Consider the following 17,790-nt stretch of genomic DNA (forward strand, 5'->3'; position numbering starts at 1 on the left):
GTCAATATTTTCCAGGCTTTAATAAAAAAATGTTGAACGCAAAAAAAAAAGAAAGCAAATTTGGTAAGGGAAATGAGAAAAACGTTGCGGCAAATAAATGCGAATACATTGTGTGCATTTTGACGAATAAAATTGAATACACAGGGCACACACACACACACACAAGCACACACACACATACACATATGCATAAATGATATGTGGCCAAAAGCTACATAAATTCATTTGCCACAAGCCAAGAGACAGAGACAAAGAGAGAGAGAGAGAGAGAGAGAGAAAGTAAGAGTGAGAGGGAATGAAAACAGAGACGGGCAGAGACTTAATGAAATAGTAACCCTTTTTTTCGACACTGACAAACACAGTCAAGTCGAGCCCCCCAAATACCTCCCCCCCCCCCCACTCCCCTGGCTACACAGTGCAAAAAGTTTTGGTTTTAATTTAAGCCCATTGGGTTATTAAATGAGCCAAAATGCAAAAAAGGGAGAAACTAGGCTAATGACTTTGCTTACAGGTGAATTGTGAAGCTCTTCATTTTATTGCGTGTGGTCAAGTTATCTTGGATAAAGTGAAGAAAGAAAAGTTGTTCATGCAAAAACTAGTTTTACGACCACTTCTTTCTGTACAGTACATGGCTCTTTATATATATATATATCTATATAGTATTTCGATCTTGATAAGATTTGGTTTATATTTTAGCAGCAGAGTTTAACTATTGGATGACAAGTTTTATCAAGATATTTTGTTAGACCAAAAAGTTGTTAAGACAAAACCTACTTTTCGACCGATATTTCCTATGGCAGCTTTATGATATAGTAGTCCGATTTTGATTGGAATCCTATATATACATATATACATATATATATACATATATGTAAGAAGCATTATAAAATACCGAATTTGCAGATAGCTGTGCATATAAGAACTTAATTTTCGCCCGATTGTTTCTATGGCAACTATATGATATAATTGCCCGATATTGATACGATTTTGCATATATATAAGGAGCATACTCAAGCTCTGATATAGCTATATGATATAGGGGATCACGCCAGCCGATGCCAACATATGCATTGCCTGCAATTAATATAAAAATTTTTAAAAAGGTTTATAACTAAGAGAATAGTTTTCTTAGAAAGAGACAGACAGACTAATATGGCTGTTGATGCTGATCGGGAATATATATGCAGACAAATATGGCTATTACTGCTCATCAGGATTATATATACTTTATGAAGTTCAAATATGATCCTAGCCTTAATTAGCTCTCAATCTAAAGCAACATGCTTTCTTTTAATATTCTATTGCTATGTAAACAAAAAGTGTAAAAAGTGAACATTTTTAAATTAAGTTAAAGCACAACAAATAGAGCACAATTTTTTTATTGTGTAACACAAGAACTCAGCGGCAACTACGTGGCAGATACAAGAGTTAAGTCCTTGCTAGTCCGGTTGACTGTTCGCTGTTGCCTTTCGCTCGCATTTGCACAATATAATTTTACACGTGTGTGTGTATGTGCGTGTGTGCGCGTGTGTGTGCGCGCTGTATTTTTGGTATTTCGAGCACGTAAAACATCAACGCATAAATACAAAACATGCAACGTGCGGGACAGAAATCGAAGATGCGCGTAGCAACAACAGCAGCATTAAAGCTGCCACAGAGCGCTGAATTGTTGCGACTGCATGATTGATTGATTGATTGATTGATTGATTGATAGACTGATTGATTGAGCCAGTGTCACAACTGTTTAATCCCACACATTGCGAATGCTCTTCCAAAACAGATTTAAGCTGCATTTTAATTAAAAGTTCATCAACAATTTTCCAGCTAAATGCTTAACCCGAACTTTCATTCATGGAATTTTCGTATAATAATTGCAATTTCCTGGCAATAAACAAAAATCGTGCATAAATCGATTCATAAAAGTGAAAGTGAAATGTTTTGCATTAAAATCAAAATGCCAAGCTCTTAAGAGCATTTCATAATGATATCGTAAATACTTTAAAATTTGCATTGTTTCAACGAATTTCAGTTCTAAAGATGTTCCATACACAATTTTATCAATAAATGGCAAATAATTCTATGAAAGTCATAAAAGCAAGGCAAGAATAAATGTCTATTTTGGCAAAAACTACTCAAGTTATCATTTTAGTTGCTTCTACTAACTAAAATTAGAGAAAATTTATATTTTTAGTCATATTTGCATTAAGAATTAGCATAGTTTTGTAAGAAATTTCTTGTTTTGGAATAAATTAGTCAATAAATGACTTTGAATACGATTTTTCTTTAAGTTTTGGTTTATAAATGCAGTTATATTATAATTTCTTAAGTATTTCAAGCTTTTATTTATTTGAGAATAGCGAAAAACTTTCTAAAACCAATTGAGAGCAGTTAACAGATATATAGACAGTCTAAGAGTTCAGACTCTTTATTACTTTAAGTAAACGCTTTAAGAACTCGAACCTGATACAAAAGGTTGCGCCTGCCCGATTATAAAACATTTTTTTTATTTTTTTATTGGTATTCCTGACGCTTTCGGCCGCCTTTTGCATATGTGAAAATTCAATTTGTTATAATTTGAAAATTTCGTTTTACGTTATGGAAATGCGTACGATAAGCCGCAGACGACTGCCGAAACAGAGAAGCAAAAAGAAAAGGGGCAGAGGGGGGCGTGGCAGGGGGCAAATTTGTGGCAGCTTAAATGTCAATGCGAGCTACGGGCAACGGTTGAGCATTAGTTGTTACTCCTGTTGCGAGTTGTTTTTAGTGTTATAGTGTCCATATGCTAAGCGCCAGGTGATGTCTTTAAATAGCCAAAACACGTCTTGGCCATTTTTAGACGTTGGCCACATTTCCTGGAGGCGTGTCGTGCGGCTGTGCTGGGGCCAACACGCACACACACACACAGACTCGCACGCATAAAAATAAAGTTCTGTTTGTGCAGCTAAAAACAAATTGCAAACAATAAACAGAGCTGCCAACCTACGCCAAAATACACATGTATGCCATAAATATATACACACACACACACACACACATGCACGCCCAGCTGCCGGAGGACATTTGCCTGTGCCGCAGTCAGGTGGCAAGAAAAATGGGCGGACCAAGTTGAACCCTGCCGCCTACGTAAAATTTGTCAATGAAAATATCCTGTGCGGTCCTGTTCGAGTTGAGTTCCTGTGGGCTGTCAGTTTGGTTTTCGTTTGTCTATACCCTGTAACCACTAAAAAAAGGGGCAAGCGAGGGCATGCCCGACTGCCAGCAAGTGCATGTAACACGCAAGAGAAAGCTAAGTTATAAATATGCCTAGACAGAAAGATATTACACTTAATTTTATATAATCGACAGCTGCTTGCCTTTATCCAAATCGATAAATATCGATTAGTGGCTTTGGCCTTATTTATATACATTTACATATAAATATAAATACTGTCATATGCCATAGAAGCCTCCTCTTAAAGAGATTAATATGCTCTGCTGAGAAGTATGCACTAGCTACAGGGTATTTCCCAGTCGAACACTGCCTTAACTGAAGTACTCTGACTTGTTTTTAGCTTCGAGTGCTCCATTCAGCTTGTCTCTGTCTTTATTTGCTTTTGTTAATAGCTGTTGCTGCTGATATTTGGCCATTGATCCAATCAACTAGCCAAGTTCTCGAGTTCTCCAGCATTTCAATTGTTGCTGCCTGCCTCTGTCTCTGTCTCTGTCTGACTGTGTCTCGTTTATTTATTGAAATTTCATTTCATTTTGTGCAATATTCTGTCAAATAAGCGTCAAGTTATGCTGTCTCACCTTATCACAACTGTTTATCAGAACTGTCAAAATCCAGTTCAGAGCCAAAACAAAGCGCCGCGTTTGATATTTCGAGTGCAACATGGCGTATGATTAATACGCGTAAATCCTATTAAATCCTTTCAGTCTACAACTAAGCCAATTTCTGCGCTTTTGTAGAGCGTGAGTTTTTTTTTTCCTGCTGAATTATGTTTTCATATACACTACGGTGGGGTAGTCAAACTTTTCGCATGAATTCTGTAATTAGAGGTCAGATTTGAGAGCACACAAGGCATATATATACTTGATCTGCGTAAACAGATGAGATCCACAAGAGATGAAAAAACTTTGTATAAAACTTTCCCCAACTATCAGCCGAAATTTTTAAAAGATATTTCATCCACAGTCATCAATCCCAAGCTTTACTAACATTATCATAAGAGCACAATTAAAAATTAATTAATTTTTATATATAAACTCTTTTCTTCTCGACAAACATAATATTTTTGACATCTTCAAGGGAATTACTGCTTCGGCAACCCAAAAATAATCTCTTTTCTTTGTTATTATTATTATTATGTGTTTTTATGATATATTTTTATGATGTCCAGCAATAAGAACAACAATGAATGAGCAGCTCAATAACTCAATCAGTTCTAGACACAGACAACATGAATTGATGCATTTGGTGGGGCGCAAAGCGGAAATATCCAATAAAATGTTATTTTCTATGCTACAAGACCCCCCCCCCCCACGCCTCATTGCACACCCACACACACAAGCACGTATTTGTTACAAAATCGATGAATCAAAGTAAATTACCAGAAATAAATGAGATAAAATATGTGTATGCGATGAGCTGGATACCTGAACACGCTGCCACAACAGCTTACAGTCGACTATATATATTACCAAAGAGGGCGTGGCTGAATGTAGAAGGCGCAGGCTAAGCTTTGATTTAGCCAAGATAAGCGGGCGAACAAGCGGAGGCAACTACTTAGACATTGACCTGAAAACAAAACAAAAACAACAACAACAACAGCAACAAAGGGAAAAAACTAGTTGTTGCCATTATGAATGCCGCTTGGCAGCCACTAAAAATGGCACACGCCCAGACACGTGGCGCACACACACTCACACACACTCACACACACACTGCCCACACACACACGCACCCTACACAGGAAATTGAAAAAGTTTGTATATGCCAGACATCCGTTTCAGCTGCGCATCGCGTTGAGTGCGCCAACTAATTTAATAAAGCAGCGCGACATGGCCACTTTTTACAGCACACACATACTCACACACACTCAGACACACACTCGCTCACACACACTCAGACACACACACTCACATACACCTTCTTCCACACATCACAGCCAATATAACACATGTGTGCCAGCGCCCAAAAATGTTGCTGTTTGGCCCTTTGTTTAGCCATTTTCAAAAAAAACTTCTTTTTTCTGTCTAAGTAATCATATAAATATTTCTTTGTAATGTGTGTGTGACTGTGTGAGTGTGTGTGTGAGTGTGTGTGTGACTGTGTGTGTGTGAGTGTGTGTGTGTGAGTGTGTGTGTGTGAGTGTGTGTGTGTGAGTGTGTGTGTCCAATTGTGTTCCAAAAAGAAACTTAGGCGCGTTGCGTGTTTATTAAAAACTTGCCCGTTTTTATTTACTGTTTGGGACCAATGCGTCGTATACGCAACATTTTTGCTTTGTTTGTCCGAACTTGGCAAAGAAAAATGAAAATTCATATGTGTGCTACGTCATTTTAATATGACTTATAAATTTTATATATATCCATATATTTTGAAGAATCTTTTTTGTTGAGAATTATGAGCTTAAAAAAAAACTAAAAAGCTTAGATTGAGTATAAAGAAAATTCGAAAAAAATAGCCTCAAGGATAGTAACATAAAGGAAGTAAGAGGTCTCTAGTCGGTAGTGCTCGACTAAGAGATACCCTGCACTTTCTTCTTCCATCAACAAATGCAGCTCGTGCTAGGGCGAGGCGAAGACGGCGTTAACTATAAAATGAAATATTCTTGATTTGTATATACTATTCTAGAAGCAGAAGCTCGGTACTGCTCTTAAAATCTAAGAGATATCGATATCGATTTTTATCGATTGCTTGGAAGCGGGGCAAGTTATCGATTATCGTAAACAAACATGTGCTGCGCGGGTACTAGCAGGATCTACGTTCTACGTCTTTAGGTTCTTCAACAGACAGACAGATCAAACCGGCTATTATTGCTGATAAAGAATATATATACTTTAGGAAGTTGGAGAGGCTTCTTGCTCCCTGTTACATGCAATTCCACAAAACTTTTCACCCATTTTCAAATAGTTTACCGTATAAAAACTTCATTTCACAGAACTTATAGTTCCCGAACACAACTCTTCTTTGAAGAGTTCTAAAATATAGAAGCATAAGAATAGCTTGTAATTCCCAAAGGGTTTATGCGCCTTCTGCAAACTGTTTCAGGATGATTCACTTATTAGCTTCAATATTATTATAATTTAAATACCAACTAAAGCTACTTCTCGGATATTCAAAATAGAGAAAGAAGCCAGGCAATTATAATTCTCAACAGATTTATGAAAATGCTGGAAATGCTGCATCGATAGTTCGATAGCTCTTGACTTTTCATTATTTCTTAATGGAAAATGAAAATATTTAAGATAAAAATATATAAATATATAAAATATAAAAATAAATATATAATATGAAACACTGAAAATATCAAATATATAAAATACGTAAAATATAAAACACATAAAAACCAACTCCGTAGAACGTAAAAACATTCACTTGAATTACTTAAAGTTGAATTCAAGTCAAGTTCAGGCATTTCAAGCGGTAAGTATATTGCTGAGTGCATGTTCACGTGTTTGTTTTATTCTCGCAGCCACGCCCACAGCGCCCACTACTTAAAAGACAGGTGTGCTTATATTGGTATCTGTGTAGAGTCGGGTGCAATCCACTTATGCACACATCATTATTGTCAGCAGCACTTGTGAGCAGCTCGACGCAGACGATGGATTGCGACACGGCCCCTTTGGCTGTTTAATTTATCGCACAGCCGGCAAATATGTTTACTTTTGTGCTGAGCCCCGCCCTCAAGTAGTTGTCCCTGCTGTTATTGCGATAATAAACCCATTAAATTGCCGCGCAACCAAGCCACCCGACCACCCGACCACCAAGCCATCCGGCCAACAAGCCGCCAGGCCAAGCTGGCAAAAAACTGTCAGCGGCAATGTGGCCACGTCTGCTTACGTGGTCGGTTGCCTTGACGGCTATTGTGGCTTTGCATACGCAGCAGCAACTGAAAGACTAAGAGACTAGCTCGACTAGCAGACACCCTGCAGCTCAACATAGATTCCCAATTACTATCCATACCCCATATCTATAAGCAAGGCTTGTGCTGGCTTTTTCTTCAGCCTCACTTTGTTCAATTAACTTTTATTTGCATACAACTTTCAGAGCTTTAAAAGTGTTTAAAAATGGTATTTAAGTACTTTAAATCCCTTTTAACTATACCCCATATTTTTTGCAGGACATGAAAACAACAGGCTCAATCCCTGCCCCCACGAGTTTTTGCTTTCGGGCAACTCTGCCGCATAACCACCACAGCAGCTGAAAGGTTTTTCCCACTTATGCCAGCTGTTCGCTTGTTTACCTACCCCGCCCCGCCCCAACTGCTTCCCCTCCCTTCGGTCGCCCCAGCTGGCGTCGAAGTGGGTCAATGTGCGTTGAACTGTTTAGCGCCTGGCTTTTACCTTGGCTGGCCAAGGTGCGCGTAATTATGCCACGCAAGGTTTGAACCTCATCCGGAGCCAGAAAAAACAAAACAAAAAAAAGGCAAATAAAATGCAATAAAATGAAATAAAAGCCACAACGAACTTCGGTTAAAGCCATATGTTTGCCGAAAATGGTCCGAGCAAATCGATAATATAAAAAGCTGCCCAACGCGGCGTATACGTAATGCACACATCTTTTCATATACATATATTTTTGCCTTTCCCCGGTTTGGTTTTGCTTGTCGGAATTGTAATTTATGCCACGCCCCTGCCATAACTGGGCCAATAATATAGGAAATTATTAGCACAAATATTCGTATCAGACTCACATTTTCGTTTCTGATTTCTCAGCTGCCGCTGCAACTTTTATGCCTTATGCTTACTGTTTGCTTGCTTTTATTTATGTTGTGTGTGTTTCTGTTTGTGTGTGTGTGTGTGTGTGTGTTTCGTATGTCCTTGGGCAGCAAAGTTTTATGTCCTTTAGCGTCAAGGTTTTCATAAATTTTGAATGAAAATGTTTATGTTTATATTCATATTTATGGCCCCGCCCGTAGGCTCATTAGTAAGCCAAACTTGATGTCTTTATCTGCAGCCACAGTCGCAGCAGCAGCATTAAAAATGTCAGCACAATCTACTGTAAGTCCGGACTGTGCGATACTCTATTCCCTTGTGTGGATTGAGGTGTCAAATTGTGGGCGTGGCAGCAATCGCTCAGGAAATTGCAGCAAAAGCAGAAAAAAATCGCAATACCTCAGCAAACGGTGAGCAGAACTGACTTAACAACTATGCACCGTCAAACCTGTCTTGAAAATAAATATACCCTTGCCCTATGTTGATTGCTGGGCACATTAATGTTTGCAAATGTTATGTTTGTTTTCAACTGTCATTTTCAATGGTTGCTTATTTTTTGTATTTTTTATTTTGTTTTATTTTACAGATTTTTCGCGCATTTTTGCATGTCAAGCTGGCAACTTCATTTGGCGTTTATTGACAGCGACAAGAGGCAAACAATGGCGAGCCAAACGGTAACGACAACTGGCAACAACACCAGCGGCAACAACAGACAACAACAACGACAACAAAATGCTGTAACTTTTTATCAAGTTATTAACTTATCTAATTCGATTATGGGCGCCTGCGCCTGCGGAGCCGACCTGGCCAGGCTGTCGGGCTGTCGGCCTGTCGAGCCGGGCGTTGGCGTTTACATAGCGAGCAATTCAATTAGAGTTGTGCCGCAACAGCAACAACAACAAGCACAACAACAAGGACAACAACAACGACAACAACACGAACAAAATGGCCGCCCCAGACAGATAAAGACAGACAGGCAAATAGACAGGCAGACAGCGCGCAGTCTATCAAAAACATGAAGGCAACAACAGCGACAGGACATTAAACGAAACGAGTGCTCCAAAGGCAATTCACGACGCGTAGATACCCTAGCTAGCAGCAAAGTGAGGAGCTGCAAATTTTATACGCAGCGGGAGACTTTTAAAGAGTTATTCTAAGATAACTTCAGTGCTAATTTGCGAAAGGCCTCAAAAGTTGTTGGGCTTAAAGTTGGCTTTAATAGGTTTGCTTATACAGAAATTTGGCCTAAAACCTCTCAAGAACTTTCCTAACTCTTCACTTAAGATAGAAGAACCTTTTTGCATACAAAACTAGCTAAAAAGTAGACAAACCTAAGCAGACCAAAAACATAAATATACTTAAAGCTGTCGCAGCTGGTCTCTATTGCCTGATATACCCTAGTTTAACCATCATCAATGCCCTATAAATAGGCTCAACCCTGTCTGTTAAAAGTTGTTACAATTATGCGAAGTCGAAGGGATCGAGTTCCAAAATGTTAGCTTGCACAAACGATCTAACAATGTAAGATGTCTCGCATATTTGTTTATATTTGTATTTACTTTTACTTATTTGTATATATCCATATACTATATGGGCTTTGCAATTTCCGGTCTCATATTTTGCCTTTTTACAGTTTCTAAATAGCACAATAACATTTCCGTTTCCGTTTTTGTTTCTGTTTCCGTTTTTGGGTGTCTTTTCAGTATCGCTTTTGCGTTTCGCCTCTTTGCCAGTTAAATTCTTTTATGCATCATCATTTTTATCAAAAACTTCGCGTTGTTTCGCCCGCGCCTTGACCTAAAAAACAACTTTTCTGTCGATTTTGTTAGTTTCCGCAAGTAAAGCTCTTAACCTTTATAGAGTATCGTTTTGTTGTCCTCTCTGCTTTTGCTTTTGCTGCGTTGCGTGACTTGCAGCTTGACGCATACACATTAAAGTAGGGTAGTCATATTAATACCCTACCCAGACAAATTATAACAGAAATGCGACGCATTAAAGAGCGAAAAGTACACTAAATACCCTTTCCAGACTTAAAAACCTTCAAAACATCTGCCTCTGTTAACTTTCAGGATTCCATAACTTTGCCAGAACACTCAACCTATTTGGATTAATGAGGTAATTTTCATGAGTCTTCTTTTATTGAAATTTCCTTATTAATGAGTATTTGGTAGTCGCGACAGCATTTCGTATTGGTTTTTGCATATTTGATGTAATTTTTATTTGTTCAGGCATTGTTTGATAATTGATTTGCAAAATGAAAGCGAAATGCAAAGAACAACAAAATGTTATGATAGCAAAATGAGATGCTGACCGGTCTGCCCCCCCCCCCCCTCCCCCCACTCTGCCGACTACCCCTCATCAATACCCTGTTTGCCTGCTGAGTTTTCCAATCAAAGTTGTCGTTGTTCGTCGTTATTGAAAGGAGCTTAATGCCCAAATAAGCTGTCCATTATTCAGAAGCATGTACGAGTGCTCGGCTGTGAGAACAGCACAAGGTACACACACACACACACACACACAAAACACACACAAACACACACTCACAAAACACACACAAAACTTTTTTTATTGTGCCATGAGAAGCTGGCATTCAAATGCGCACAAAATGCAGAGGCGTAGCTGACTGCAGACTCTAGGCCGTTGGCAGGGGGTGGGGGGGGTAGTGGGAACTTGGTGAGGGATGAGCTGCGTGGGGTGAAGTGTGTGGGGGGGGAGGTGCTCTGCTGGCTGCTCTCATGCATTATGCGCATTGTTTGTCAACAGACAAAAGCAACTTTTTATGTGTTTTCTTGTTGCCTTAAAAATGTTTTCGTTATCTTTTTGAAAAAAGCAATAGAAATCATGTGAACAGGTCCCAAAAACGGGAACGCATAAATCACGGAGGAGCCCCTGACCCCTCTGAGTCTCCGTTTGTGGGTGTTTCTAAACAGGGCGTGGCAATACGTGTAGTTGCATAAGCAGGATCGATACGGCCAGCGAGTTGTGTGCTAATTTTCATGCAATAACAACACCAATTACCATTCGGGCTGCAACAGAGCCGGGGGCCGAGAGGCGGGAGGGGGGGAGGGGTGTGCGGGGGGCAGCTTAATGAAGTTGCCACAGCACCAAAACACACACACTCAGAGAAAAACGCATTGCCAAGTTGTGATCTAAATAAAAGGGAACTCAAATAGTTGTCAACGTAAAAAATTAACTTTTGTTCTTGAAAATTCTTAAATGAAGTGTAAAACGACTTGAATTAAGAAAAAACAAAACGTACAAGATTTATTTTGCAAGATTTAACTACAATTTTGTAATAATATCTTTATATTTAAAAACTTTGAACTTAAAAAAATTGTATTCAAAAATGAATTTAGGCTTAAAATAATACGAGCTTATTTGTTTTAAGCAAATTTGTCTTGTTTAAATTTTCAATGTGTGCAGCAAATTGTGAAGCACAGCTGTCAACAATGAAATCAAGAATTTCTTTGGTAAACTTCAAGAAACCAAAGGCAGGTAACTGTCAGACAAGCCGACAGAGGGGGGTTCTGCTGGGTGGGGGGCTTGAGGTTTGAAGGACTGCCTGAAGGAGCCCCCATTTGATGTTTGTTAATATAATTAAGCGATTTGCAGTGGGCCCGCAATATGCTTAGGGATTTTTAATTAATTTCGGTTTGTTTATTTATGTTGAATTCGAATATTACGCATACGCACAGTGTGTCAGAGCTTTAAGCTGATAAAAGCGAATTTGTGTGAGAGTGTTTATGTAGGGCTGAGGGTGTTTAGATGGGTGTAGATGGGTGCGAGTGGATGTGTGTGTTTGTGTGTGTGTGTGTGTGTGTGTGAATGGGTGTGTGCTGCCAGAGCTCATGCAAAATGCAGTCAAAAGACTGAACAAGTTAGAAACAAATAAAAGGAACTGCCTGCGGCTCTGTTGCTACCGAATTTAAAGGAAACCTTTGCGAATGCGATTGTCTCTTCAAGAACTCAACTATAACTGACTGACTGACTGACTGACTGACTGACTAACTGACTGACAGTGGCAAGGACAGAGCGTCAAGAGTTAACTAAACGCTTGACAGTTGCAACAAGCGCACCAAGCCCTCCGCCCCCAGCTCAAAGTCAAGACGAAAGCCTGGAACACACTCTAGGCAAAACAAGTGCTAGCATAATGCAGTGCAAGGATATTAACGACTGCGCAAATACTCTGTAAACAACACTATCAAAAGAGTTTAATAAGAGAAGCAAATGGCTGGAAAAGAAATTTTTGATACCGACTGTAAGTCTTCCAGGGGGCGTGTCGTGGAGAGAGAGAAAGGACGTGGCTTTCATACTGTTGGTTCCATGTGTATGTTCTTTGTGACTCTAAAACTGTACGCACAAGACATTCAAACTGTAGCTTAATGAATGTGTGGAAAAGGAGTCTTCAATTTTAACTCTAAAACTGTGTGCAGAAATCTTGAACTGCTGATTTTACAGGATTGTGGAAAGTGTCGTGGAGAGAGAGGCCTTTCACAATGTAAGCTCAAAGTTTATGTTCCTTGCGACTCTCAAACTTTATGCCCAAGACTTTCAAACTGTACGTTTTTAATATATGAATATGTATGATTCATTGAGCTGGAAAGCAGTGGGCTTGAAAGAAGGCAACAGACCAAAAGTATTGTACCCCAATCCTTTAAGATAATCTCACTTATTCCATCTGCCAAAACTTGGTCAATCCAGCGCCCAAACTGGTATCTCCTTCCCCCAGTGGGCGTGGCAGCTAACCCCTTATCAAAACACACACACGAGCATATGTGCTGAAAAGTTTGTTTGCCCATGAATTGTGTTCTACAAAGCCAATATACCCGCTTCCTGTAGGCGAACAGGCCATGATGACGGGCAACAGTCGCGTTGCAAGGCTTCCGTCTCCGTTGCCTGCTTAAAAGTTTTGCCTCGCTGTCGCTGACAGCCGCTGCGTAACTTGAAGCTGCCTGTCGCATCCGCCTCTTTGTCGACTCGGCCTCGCCCACTACTCCGTCCGCCCGCCCCCTCTTGCTGCTGGCTTTGACTGTGTCCTCTGTTGCCTTATATCCGTTGCCGCAGCACTTCCTGTTTACAATTTAAACTAATAAGCAGCCCAATCTTTGACATCATCGTTCGCATCGTTTTCAATCTTCATTTAAGCGCCATTTTGCCATATTCAATAAATCGAAAACAAACTTATATTATCACATATATATGTATGTATGTCCACTTATACATAATATGCAAATATTGGCTGGCTTGGTAAACAGCAGCGGAACGGGGCGGGAACGGGCCATAAATATTTAAATAAATATTGTCGCAGAAGGAAGTTTGCACAACGCAAAGTGTCAATAAAACACGTCACATATTATGCAATTAGGCAATAGATAATAGAGATTGTAAGCCATAAGAAAAACCTTTGTTATTTTAGGCATGAAATGTGCTTAAAGCCAAAAATTTAAACGGAATTGAATTCAGCCTTATAACTTGTTAGATATAAGGTATCTATTTATATGGAATAACTGGGTTCATATTTGTTAAATGTTGAGGTTCCGAGCGTAGAGAGAAGTTTTGTATTTATTTATTTATTATTCATGGTCGACAAAAACGAATGTCTTCCTTATTGTTCAATACATTACATTATGAAAATCAAATGCTAAATAGATAACGCTTTATTATTTAAGAAACATAATTGCAACATTTGAGCTGCCCAATAATTCGCTTGAAGAAAACGCCACAGTTTTGAGCAGAAAATATAATATCTAGCCCAAGGTGCCTTGATTCGAACAATTAAACCGCATTGTTCTCCTTTTGATTTGGCAACCTTTTAGCAACAAAGCAAACTACAAATATTAATTACTTAACTTGAATTAAGCTATACTGATTCTTTGCTAGAAACGCAGCTCTCAATTGTCTATACCAGTGCCTCTCAGTTGTTTAAGTAAATGCGAGCCCTTTTCTCTTGTTGGAAACTCAATTAAGTTGCAAAATTGTCAGAGTAAACCTGAAAGGGATGCGCACAAATATTTGCGAATACTCAAATGTGAAAAGCCACTCCAAGCAGAAAAGCGCAATCAAAATGTCCGCACAACAATAAATTAGAGCTAACGCAGAGAAAGTTGCCAGCTAACAAGCCAAAAAGTATGCAATAATAATTTGCAACCCCTTTTTCTTTCTTTATTTGGTTGGAATGCTTCAAGAACTTGCGCGCGCGTTATTTTTAATAATTATTATGCGAGGGAAAAACAAACTGTCAGACAGTGAGTGTGTATGTGTGTGTGTGTGTGTGTTTAAAGCCAGTGCCCACCTTTTGCGCCTGGCGCAATGTTTGCTTTATCTCATTTAACACACTCGTGCGTGTCTGCTGTCGCGTTTGTGTTGTTTTAAGTGGAACATCTACAAACACCGCACCCCCGACATTATCCCCTCACAATTCCATTGTCTGGCTGCCTGTCTGTCTGCCTCGCCAGGCGCTGTCCAAGCGTGCATTTGCACATTACCTGTGTGAAAAATTATGATTGAGCTATAAAACAGTCAGCTGCGCCCGGCTGAAACGCACCTGGGCTGTGGTTAAAGGTGGAAGAACAAGTATGAGGGTTTCTAGCGGAGCGTGTGCTCGACTAACAGATACCCATTTGTCGGAAAGAAACTTGCAAGCAAACAAACTCATTCGAGCACAACATTCTCGCACTCAACTTACACTATATCAAGAATTCATTATTAAATAAATTCTCTTTTTAATCTCTGATCAATATGGAATTTTTAAGCCTTAAAAGAATATAATATATGTACATAATAATAATTAAATAATAAAATGTAAATGTGTATGCAAGCCAAAAATCAAGGCTGTACGAAACTGTGATCCACTTTACAGAATACAGGGTATAAAAAGCAGCAGTAGTTTAGCTAAGGGCGGCACACAGATACACTTATATGTGTGTGTCTGTACATAAGAGGGAGATTATGTGGGAAAAGTTCTTTGTATGGAATCGATGTAGTTCACATTCCTACAACTGCAATATGCCCAACTGTAGTGGTTACAGGGTATAAAAAACGACAGTAGCCAGGCTACTAGTTTAACTAAGGGCGGCACACAGACAGACATATGTGTTGTGTGTGTGTGTGTGTGTGAGAAATAGTATGTGGAAAAAGTTTTTGGCAAGCGCAACGGGCAGGATGTGCCTTTAGGGCGGCTTTAAGTAACTTAGGACAAGGCACACAGACAGAAAGACAGACAGACACACACTACACACACACACAGATACACACCAGACACACACTACACACACACACAGATACACACCAGACACACACTACACACACACACACACAAAGAAAGACAGATACACTCACGCACAACAAAAGGGAAATTTGCACTTTGTCTTTGCTTCCGCTGACGCAAAACTTTAACAGCTGCCGCCGCTGGCAACTAATGAGCCTCGATTTGAGTCCCAAGTGCATGCGAGCAAAACCCACAATGTTAACCAGAGCATGCCAGACGCCGCGCTGACATCCCAGGAGGGACACAATTAGGCAAGCTGTTGGGCGAAGAAGGGGTGGGGGTTAATGGGTGGGCCATATATGCCGCATGTGTATCAATATAAAATGAGCTCGGGGCAGCTGCAGTCGCGGGCGGTTCATTTCAATTGACTTGTTGGCCATTAATAATGAATGTCGCCCTATAAATCAATCATGCGACAAGCCGATAAACATCACACGGCAAAACAAATCCATATGCACTCGAAGAAAAAACTTAGAAATTCGTCAGCAAATCAAAAACAAATTATGCCGTAGTTCAGACAAGATTGAAATTATAAAAGATGCAAGCAAAATTATCTAAGATATTTCAGAGAAAAATTTCGACTTATTTTAAGTAAGCATTTTCTTGAAATATGAAATTGGTGCTTCATTCAAGACTTAATTTCTTATTTCTGAATTCTTAAATAAATAAATATAGTTTTGAGATATTTTGTAATCTTATTGAGTAAGACTTGGGCTTATTTAAAGTACACAAAAGCTTTAAATAAGAATTTTTTACTTCATTTAAGACTAACAATCTTATTTAAAAATACTCCAACATATAACTGAATTTCACATATTTTGCAGCTCCATTCCGAAAGTCTGATGCTCAATGTAAGTATGAAAATTCTTAAAAAAAGAGTTTTGTACTTAATTAAAGACTTATTTTCTTATTTAATAGAACTTTAATGCAAGGCTTTCAAATATAAATCGATTAAAGAGTTCTCAAATACAAGAGTTTCAAATAAAACTCATTTTAACATATTTTGAAATTCCATTCAGAAACTCTTGTGCCCAATTTAGGTAACAAATTCTTGAAATAAGTATATATAAGTATTCAAACTCATTAACAAAGTATGCAAAGTATGTAATAAAATTGTATGCTTAATCCTAGCCTTATTTTCCTACTTTTAGCAAATGGCTTACAGCTTAAGAAGTTGTGCAGTAAAATTCCGCAGAAATATTTAGAAAAATCAAAGAATTAAAATGAAGCACAACTTTTTTCTCCGAGTGTACGCATTTACCATATCTATATAGAATCCAGCACATGCGGCAGTTCATAAATACGTTAAAGACAATAAGCGCTGCGCAATTTGTGCGCTGCTTTGGAAGCATTTATTGGCTTTTATGCTGGCTAAAGTTAAAGCTGCCGGCTATTTATAGACACGCAGCAACACCTTGGATCAACCCAGCCCCAGGTTGACACCCTGGAACTCAGGTCCCCAGCACAATTGTAACTGCAGCTATTTATAGACAATGAGCTGCGTGAAAGTTGAGCCGAGAGCTGTTGAGAGACATTCGTATTCGTACATGGTCTAAATATAGATTCAGCTTCAGCTGCTTGTTGCATGCAACATGCTGCATGTTGCAACATGCTCAAGTGCTGCACAAGTATATTTCCTTCCATTTATTTTCTTCTTATATTCTGTTGCTGACTGCGAAAATTTGCTAAACTCAACTTATTTATTCATTAATAAAACCCAATGGAAATTTTCGAGCAGAGTCTGCAGTAAAATGTCCAAATTGGGACTTTTTTGCACATTTAATAAATATATATTTTATTAAAGCACAAATTCATGGCAAGCAACAAATGCAACGAGTGCTTTTTGTGGCAGAACATTTGTCCCAAAGGATACGATTTTATTGTTCAGCCAGACGGAAGCATTTTCTTGTATTTCTACGAATAGTTGCGGTTATATTACCTATAAAACTGTTGGCAGAGCATGATGGACTATAAGCCGTAGGCAAAACTGTGAATCAATTAGTTTACTGTTTAGTAACAGATTATATATATGACAGCAATTTTGTACTAAGGCATAATATATGTGTGTATGTGTATGCAAGTGTGTGTGTGTGTGTGTGTGTGTGTGTGTGTGTGGGCGTGTGTGTACTAGTGTATGCATGTGTGTATGAGTATGTGTGTATGCATTTATGTATATATGTATGCATTCATGAGATTTGTCGCTGTGCAGAAAATTTAAATAAAACGAATTTCTGCCAACTGCTCTCCTCCTCGATTCTCAAGAATTCTAGTGGGCCTTGCTGAAATTCCACAAGGCAGGAGACGCCGACTCCAGCGGCCTTTGGAGGAGCAACTGATGGCGGTGGAGCAGGAGGAGGTGGAGGGGGTAAGTAGAGTATGTATGTATGTAGATGTATGTATATGTATGTATGTATGTAGATGTATGTATGTATGTAGATGCATGTATGTATGTAGATGTATGTATGTATATGTATGTATGTATGTAGATGTATGTATGTATGTATGTATGTATGAATATATGTTTGTATGTATGTATGTATGTATGTATGTATGTATGTATGTATATATGTATGTATGTATGTATGTATGTATGTATGTATGTATGT

This window comes from Drosophila novamexicana, unplaced genomic scaffold (genome assembly GCF_003285875.2).
Source record: "Drosophila novamexicana strain 15010-1031.04,08,12 unplaced genomic scaffold, DnovRS2.1 tig00000644-arrow-pilon, whole genome shotgun sequence".
Taxonomy (NCBI): Eukaryota; Metazoa; Arthropoda; class Insecta; order Diptera; family Drosophilidae; genus Drosophila; species Drosophila novamexicana.